The sequence below is a fragment of the Andrographis paniculata genome, unplaced genomic scaffold (genome assembly GCF_009805555.1).
Source record: "Andrographis paniculata isolate CXL003 unplaced genomic scaffold, ASM980555v1 Contig83END, whole genome shotgun sequence".
In the NCBI taxonomy this organism is placed as follows: domain Eukaryota; kingdom Viridiplantae; phylum Streptophyta; class Magnoliopsida; order Lamiales; family Acanthaceae; genus Andrographis; species Andrographis paniculata.
Window position 1 is genome coordinate 2,534,923 of NW_026137621.1, and position 8,979 is coordinate 2,543,901.

At 36.7% G+C, this 8,979-nt stretch overlaps 1 pseudogene; it reads right to left on the reverse strand.

Annotated features, from left to right (window-relative positions):
• Positions 1–5,107: 5,107 nt before the first annotated feature.
• Positions 5,108–7,929, reverse strand: LOC127241781 (uncharacterized; annotated as a pseudogene).
• Positions 7,930–8,979: the final 1,050 nt, after the last annotated feature.

The window sequence follows — 8,979 nt, forward strand, 5'->3', positions numbered from 1 at the left end:
CGCCCGATGCTCCTAAGCTTCTCCGGCAAGCTGCCGTGGCGGAGATTAATCCGGTGCACCTCAACACCTCCCATTTCCGTCAACTTGTACGACAGTGATTGATCATTTATAATTGCGTATCGATCCACTGTAACGCTCACCAGCAGCATCTCGCCGGCCGCCCCCGGTGACAGCAGCGCCACCAAAAAATCCTCTCTATAAACTCCTCTGCGCAGAGAGAAGCCAGGCGGAGGTTGTGGAATTTTCCCCTCATGTGCTCCTGCGTACACTACGGTTACAATGTCCATGTCCACCTCGCCGCCGTTGATTAGGCTAACAGTGCGGCAGCCAAGTCCGATAACTCCATTGGAAACAGTAGTTAAATTCCGCAGATCATTACAGAAGAATATCAGCTTGCCTCTATGAAACAGGACATCCATCGGGTTCTCATAGCCGATCTTCGTATCCACGGGCGTCCACTGCGGATCGTCTGGCGTGCAGATGAACAACCTTCGGTGGGCATCTGGGAACTGAAAACCGAAAATCATTGCCGCCGCGAGCTCGCCGGAATTCGTGGAGAAGACATGAACTCTCATGACGTAACAAGATAAGAAGTTGAACCCTAACTCTAAGCCGCCATTGAAAAGTTTCTGGAAAAATTGCAATGACGATAGGGGAGGAAGATTCCTAATCTCTCCGGACAGCGGATTCCATAGCAGAATCTTCCCAATTTCCGCAACGTTATCGCCGCCACCGCCAATGAACAGCCATCCCTGGGAAGATCCGCAGCAGCATTGGCCATTGTTGGGATACTTGAAAGTGTATACTTTCATGGTTGGGCTTAAAAGTTTAATTTTCTTGAGATTGGTTTCTTGATCGAAGCTTTTCGACAAGATCTTCCATGGCGGCTCCGACGGCGGTAATTGGCGCAGAGTAGCATTCCATGCCTTTGAAACAGTTCTCAGGCGAATTCGATCGACTGTCCATAGTTTCTGTAATATGATCTCGGCAATGTGGTTGGGAATTCCGTCGATGAGAACAAATTGGGAGTAACTTGATGCCATTGTCAATCATTTCTAACTGAATTTGTAGGTTTGTAGATTTAAAGAAACAATATATATATAGGGGATTGAGTGAGTTAAGACTTTCCCTCCTTCACATTCCCTTTCAAATATATTTGAGGTGGATATGATGTGGATTGGATGTGAGAGATATTTGAGTAGAAATAATAACTATAACCTATGTTCAAATATAAACTGATTTTTTAGTGCAGAGGTTGTTTTAAAATAGTTTCGTAAGTGAAAAATTTTCGTACATTTAGTCTTCGATGTAGCACCTACGTGGCATGCCGGTGGACACATATCGGTCATATAACCGCCACGTGGCGTACACATATCTTCCACATGGATAATATTATTTTTTATATTTTTTATATTGTTAATAAAATAAAAAATAAAAATTATCCACGTGTCTGCCAGGTAAGTGCCACGTGGCCGATAAGTTAATAGTTTTATTTCTTTATAATAAAACTAAAAATATATATTTTATATAATTAAAGAAATAGAATATATAAATTAAAGAAATAGAATATATAAATTATTAAAAGTCATGTGACGCTAATCTGACTTATATATGGATAATTTTTAGTCTTTGTTTTATTTTTTATTTTTTAGATTTTATTTTTATATTTTTTAGTTTTTTAGTTTTTTATATTTTAAAATTTTAAAATAAAATTTTTAAAAAAAGAATTATCCACGTGGCAGACACGTGTATGCCATGTGGCGCTGACCTCGCCGACATGTCTCCGCACGCATGCCGCGAATGTGTCACATAGGCATCAAGGATTGAATATCGAAAAATTTTCACTTACAGGATTATTTGAGAACAACCTAGAGTTATGGTATTAAAATGATAAAGGGCCGGGCCTAAAAAACAGTTAACTCTTTTTTTTTTTTTATGAATTAATTTTGGGTATTTTCATATCAAACTTTATTATAGAAAAAATAATAACAAAAAAAATTATTATTTAAAATATAAAATCGAAGGAAATATCACATTATATAATTACTCGTACATAACAAGGATTATAGGCTAGTATTATAATATTCTCTCTGTCTCATTGAAATGTTACCATTTTCTATTTTTGTCCGTCCCAGGTTATCATTTCCTAATTTAGTAATTGTACTACCTACCTAACATAATAAATACCCTTTCAACTTACAATATATTACACAAATGCCATTACTTTTATATTACACCATACTAATTTGAGTATTTTTGTCTTTTTTACTACAGTCCAGTATAATACTAATATACGTGTAAAAAGCAAATACCATCCGTCTAGTGAAATAGAGGGAGTATAACATTATTCCTTTATATATAGTAGGTACGGAAGGATATTATTTAATTGATTTAATTTTAAAATTATATAAGATGTGTTTTTTAATATATTTGATATGTTTTTTTTTTTTTCTTGTTTTTTCTGTGGGAACCCGCTGCCGTTATCTGAAAGTGCGCACTGAGTAAACCTCCGGCCGAACCTAATATAAGAATCAAGATGGAACGACTCTAGTCCACGTAGAAACACTAATCAATTTACCCTATTTTCAGTAAATTTTAGACTCCATAAGTTATAAATATATTAATTAGACTAGGGCTTTGATATTGTAAATTTGGACTTGTGTTTGGGATAGTGTATTTTATGAAACTTTGATTAGCTTACATAATATTCTTTATTTGGCTTAGTTATCGTATTTATAATTTTTTTTATTTAGTATATATATAATTTAACTATAGACCAACGGCATGATAAAAGCTAAGACATTAATATCAATTACTCATTCTGTCCCAAAAGAGACGTCTTATTAAGTGTTAACACGAGAATTAATAAATAATATTATTTAATTGAAAATGGGTATACAGTAGAATGTAAAATACTAAATTGTCCTTTTTTTTTTTTTTTTTTTGAAGGATTTTAAAAAGTAGGTTAGAGTAATAATTAAGGTAAGTTTGGAAAAGCAGGAATAATTTTGTTATAAAGTGGGAACCACGGTTACTAAATAAAGAAATTAGACAATTATTTTGGTACGGACGAAAATGAAAAACAAGATAACTCTTTTAGAACGGAGAGAGTATTTTTTTTTTCTCACCGATAGGTATAAGTTTTTTCTAATTTTATTTTGATTTTTAATTTAATATAGATTGCAAATATTTATTTTTAACAGCATCTGTTAAGGTCACATTCTTCGTTACTTTTATGATTGTTTTTTTTTATTTTTATTAATAACCATACTTATTACCTTTAATAAAAAATACAATTTTTAAAATTTATTATCTTTTTCAATATCTGATTTCCTTCAATAAAAATAATAATTAAATAATTAAATATAATCCTAAGTTATGTCGTATTAATAATATCATTATCCATGCACAGTAGGATGTACGAGGATATAAATCTATTTTTTTAATAGAATTTTAAAATTTCTAATAATATATAGTAAATTACATTTGTTATCGTATTTTTTAAAGTAATTTTAACAATTAAAAGTTTTTACTTTTATTATTTTCAAACAATTAAAAACACAAAAAAAAAAAAAAAGAAACTATTTTTTTCAAAGTTTATTCAAACAAAAAATTGAACTTTTATTCAGATTGTCCTAAAATGAGAAAATACAATGTTTTCTTTAGTCTATAGTTTGTATATTTTGGGCATAAACCACCCAAGAAGCTTGGACTTACAAAAATACGATACAAAATCACTGAAAACAGAACCATTTTCTACATTGAATCTTCCTCTTTGCTGAACCGTGTAGATACCCTGGCCGATGTTATAGCCGGGGGCGGTCGGAATCATCATAACACCGTTCTCCGTGAAATATATGAAATCATTCAAAACTTCAACGTTATCAATATCATTCACTGACATCGATACCGCGTCGCAACCTCCGCCAACGAACACCGCCTGCCGCCCGATGCTCCTAAGCTTCTCCGGCAAGCTGCCGTGACAAAGATTAATCTCGTGCACCTCAACACCTTCGACTTTCTGGCACATGTACGACGTTGATTGATCATTTATTCTTGCGGTTCGATCCACCCTAGCACTCACCAGCAGCATCTCGCCGGACACCGCCGCCGGTGACAGCGGCGCCACCAAAAAATCCTCTCTATAAACTCCTCTCTGCAGAGAGAAGCCAAGCTGAACGGGTGGAATTTCGTCCTCACGTACTCCTGGGTACGCTATGGTTACAATCTCCATGTCCACCTCGCCGCCGTTGATTAGGCTAACAGAGCGGCAGCCATGTCCGATAACTCCATTGGAAACAGTAGTTGAATATCGCATATCATTACAGAAGACAATCAGCTTGCCTCTATGAAACAGGACGTCCATCGGGTTCTCATTGACGATCTCCGTATCCACGACCGTCCACTGCGGATCGTCTGGCGTGCAGATGATCAACCTCCGGTGGGCACCTGGGACCTGAAAACCGAAAATCATCGCCGCCGCGAGCTCGCCGGAATTCGTGGAGAAGACATGAACTCTCGTAACATAACAAGATAAGAAGTTGAACCCTAACAGTAAGCCGGCATTGACAGCGGTCTGGAGAAATTCCAATGACGACAGCGGAGGAAGATTCCTAATATCTCCGCACAGCGGATTCCATAGCAGAATCTTCCCAATTTCCGCGACGCTATTGCCGCCGCCGCCGATGAACAGCCATCCCCGGGAAGATCCGCAGCAGCATTGCCCATTGTTGGGATACTCGAAAGTGTATTCTTTCTTGCTTGGGCTTAAAAGTTTAATTTTCTTGGGATTGATTTCTTGATCGAAGCTGTTCGACAGGATCTTCCATGGCGGCTCCGACGGCGGTAATTGGCGCAGAGTAGCATACCATTCCCTTGAAACAGTTCTCACGCGAATTCGATCGACTGTCCATAATTTCTGTAGTATGATCTCGGCGATGTGGTTGGGAATTCCGTCGATGAGAAGAATATCGGAGGAGTAACTTGATGCCATTGTCAATCATTTCTAATTGAATTTCTAGATTTAAATAGACATATATATATATATATACACGGGATTGAGTGAGTGAAGACTTTCCCTCCTTCACATTCCCTTTCGTTATAACAAATTCATAATTCAGTTTCCAATCCAACTAACTTATAACTGAATTTCATTTTCATTCAAAGAAAACACACTACCTTCACCAAAATGCACATTTCGCAACAAACAAAACAACAATGGCAGTGTGAGCCTTGCCTTAATTAGTCACACAACAATTTATTGCAAAAACACAACACAACACTACCACGGCCCGAGCCTTACGCCATTCGCTTTGCAGGAACGCGAGCGACACCACCAGCCATCATGACATGCCGTTGCTTGTGGGAGAATTATTACTCCTTCGACTTGTCAGAGGTTGTTATTGCTTGGTTACTCCAAGAGTCATCCACAAGAGGGAGCTGATACTCATCGGATTTGAGGGCCAAAGCAGAGTTGGGCAATGTTGGTGTTGTTTCCGTGATTCTACACAACAAAGATATAGACAAAACTAATACCACTGCTCGCATTTCATTTAAGTTAATGCCGAGTGAATTCTAACTTGGGGAAAGGACTTACTTATAATCGTGAGAGAGAAGATCCTGCTTCGATTGCACCTTGGAAGAAGTATCCTTCGGAATTTTTTCAGACAGATACTTCATTGTTCCCCAAAGCGGAAGCGGAGGGCTCCTGCTCAAAACATACGATATTAATATAATGTAGTGACTGTAAGGTTCAAAAGGTAATGAGTCACAGCTACAAAGGCAAATATACAGTTTCCAGTGTAAATGATATGTAGCCGTCGTACAAAAACCATGTAACTAAAATGTGGTGACAGTTTAAAGAGATTCTCTACTTACAATGCCGATAATGTTTCATCAAAACAAGGATTACCTTGAGACAGGAATGGATGAATTGAAAGTTTCAGAAGCTTTCTTGCTTTCTTTAAGATATTCTTCAAAGAAGCAATGGCCATTCCATGGGACTTGTCTGTATTCCCCTCATCAAGAATTAGACTGTGATAGTAATAGTAGTATGCCGCAGCCTAGGAAAACATCAAAATCTTATATATAAGAAGGATTGTTACAATTAGGAGATTTCCTTCAAAATGTATCTAAACATATATATATTTCCCAAATCCATAACAGTTTATATATTATATTCAATGTAACTTTGTTAACACAATCTGTCTGAATGCTATGCTATATATATCTATAAAATTAGCATCTACAAAAGAGGTTCAAGAGCTCGTGTACATCTATCTATAAATTAACCCCTTTGACTATGGATTGAATCAATGCATGAATACCCTTCTTCCACACTTCCAAGTCATCCCACATTTTCTTTGCTTTCATTGCACCAGCAGCTTAAGCCTCCAAGAGAGACAAAGTCAAGCATATAGTACACAATCAATATTCTTTCTTTTACTCAATTCTTAAGAACATCCCCAAAGTTTCACTAGCACAATGACTTTCTAAAGCCCCCTCCCCAAAGAGATCTTTCGCTGTCTAGCTTTCATTCTGTCGCCCATCTTGCTTAAAACGAGTCATCTACTTTTCATGATCGATCATCAAACACACCCACTTCAATCTCATTATCACTTGCTACCACTACTTTACTGCCAAGTCTCCTAACCTCCACTCTCTCCTTTACCATCCCCTCAGTTTATCTACGTCGCCTAATTCACATATGCAATGAGCTGCTGGTAAGTGTGGGAAGCCAAAAATACAAGGGTCCTACTCCTATTACGTATAAACTTCAACTTTGAACTTGGTTAGAATGAGAAATAACAACCACTATATATGCTATCACTTTTCACTAGCAATGCATAGAGAATAAATGGATCCCAGAGGAAAAAGTTTTGGTCTTAAAAGTGGAATTGTAGCTTTACCTCTGCTTCATCCGCTTGGTTGACGCAAACATACTGTACTTTGTGTTGCAAAACAGTTAAAACTCAAAAATTTTGAATTCTAAGGAGATCTTAACAAGTGGAATGCATCGTACATTCTTACCATCTTTAACCAATCCCAGAAGAAAAGGTAAATAGTCTTCTAGAGCCTGAAGAGGATCTCCAAGCATGGAATCTCGTGCAGAAAGAGATGGAATGTCATCAACCTCAGAGGGTATACATAATTAATGTTAAAACATTCAGACATACTACAGATGATACAAACCATGTTGAGTGGCTGTGTTGCGCCTCGTTCTTGTAATCGTTGCAACCTCTTGCCCTACCACACCAATACAAGTATTCTGGTTCTAAGAGCAGAAAGGCGTTCCACTAAGCTTTTAGTTAGACAGTCACCCAGCGACTCAGAGAAATCAACAGGCTTGGGAATCCGTAATGTGTGCCGGTATCTTTGGGTATCCTATCCGCTTATTTCTGTTGGAGTCGAGAAAAGGCATCCCATTTCCCACAAGTTGTTTAATCTGTCAACAAAACCATCTCTGTAAATGGACCACAGTAAGCATGAAGATATATCAATAAGGCATGATCAACAGATGGATGTATATATTCCTCATTTATTAGAAGCTTTCGAGCCAAGCAATAATATCATGAGCAAAGAATCACCCCAAACAAGCAAACAAAGAATACAATCATAAGAAATGAATACCAAAACAACAATAATTCAACAATAGACACAACGGAATCTGCTTCAACTCAAATTAATAAATAATTAATTCAGCTGAATGATTAAAGGAAAACAGAGGCCTAGTCAAAATTAGCAAACCTGGCGGCTAAAAAATTCCATCAGAACATCAACAGCAACAGCGTTGTTCAAGGGAGAAAACCCAGAAAGCCATGATTGGTGTTGGTGGGGAGACAAGTTGAATGGAGTCCAGAAAAATTCAAAGCTAGTAGACCTATGTCCGGTGGTAGTGGGAATTACGTACAGAATAGGGGATTGCAGAGCGATCTGATGATAATACTTTTTTTGTTTTGTTGAAACTGTGAATTGGAATCAAATTATTCTTTCTCCCTTGTCAATTTTCATTATAATTTTCATATTATATACATATATATATTGAATAGATTTCAAAATTTGAAAGTTATTTGAATCTAAACACACATACGATATTTTTTTATTTATCTTGCCTCATTTTGTTGTACCAAACGCTGTCGGAAAAAATTTATACGGCGAGAATATCAAATAATTATCGAAATACAAAATTCGATATCAAAATAATTTATCGGAATTAATTTAATAATTAATAATAATTTATCATAATAAATTCGATAATCACGAAAATTTTATCGAAATAAATTCGACAATCAATAACAATTTATCGAAATAAATTCGATAATCAAAACATCGAAATAATTTCGATAATCAATATATCAAAATAATTTTGATAATCACAACAAGTTTATCGAATTTAATAATTTTATCTGTAGACGAAAAATTGTGTTATTTTTAGTAAACACAAAAATTTGTATAAATTATTATCAAAGGGGTCCTATTCTCTAAATGGGTCCTTGGATTCTCCTTTCGGGTTGATTTGTTTTCCAACTTGGTTTTTTATGACTTCTTTGATCCGAAGAGATTTGGTCTTCGGTTTGATTTTTCCGGATTTTGGAGGGCTTTGGTCTCCGTGCAGACAATTTGATCGTCAGCTTTGGATTTGATGCCCTATTTGGACGATTCGAGGCTTTGATCTTTGATTTGGCTTTGCCGCCTTTTGGATAGCTTTGGTTGTAGGCGATTTGATCATCGACTTTGGATTTGATGTCTTCTTTAGACGATCCGAGGCCTTGATTTTTGCTTTGGTTTTGCTGCCTTTTGGAGAACTTTGGTCTCCGTGTAGGCAATTTGATCATCGGTTTTGGATTTGATGTCTTCTTTAGACGATCCGAGACTTTGATCTTTGCTTTAGCTTTGCCGTTTTTGAAGGGCTTTGGTCTCCGTGCGGGCGATTTGATCCTCAGCTTTGGATTTGATGTCTTCTTTGGACGATCCGCGACT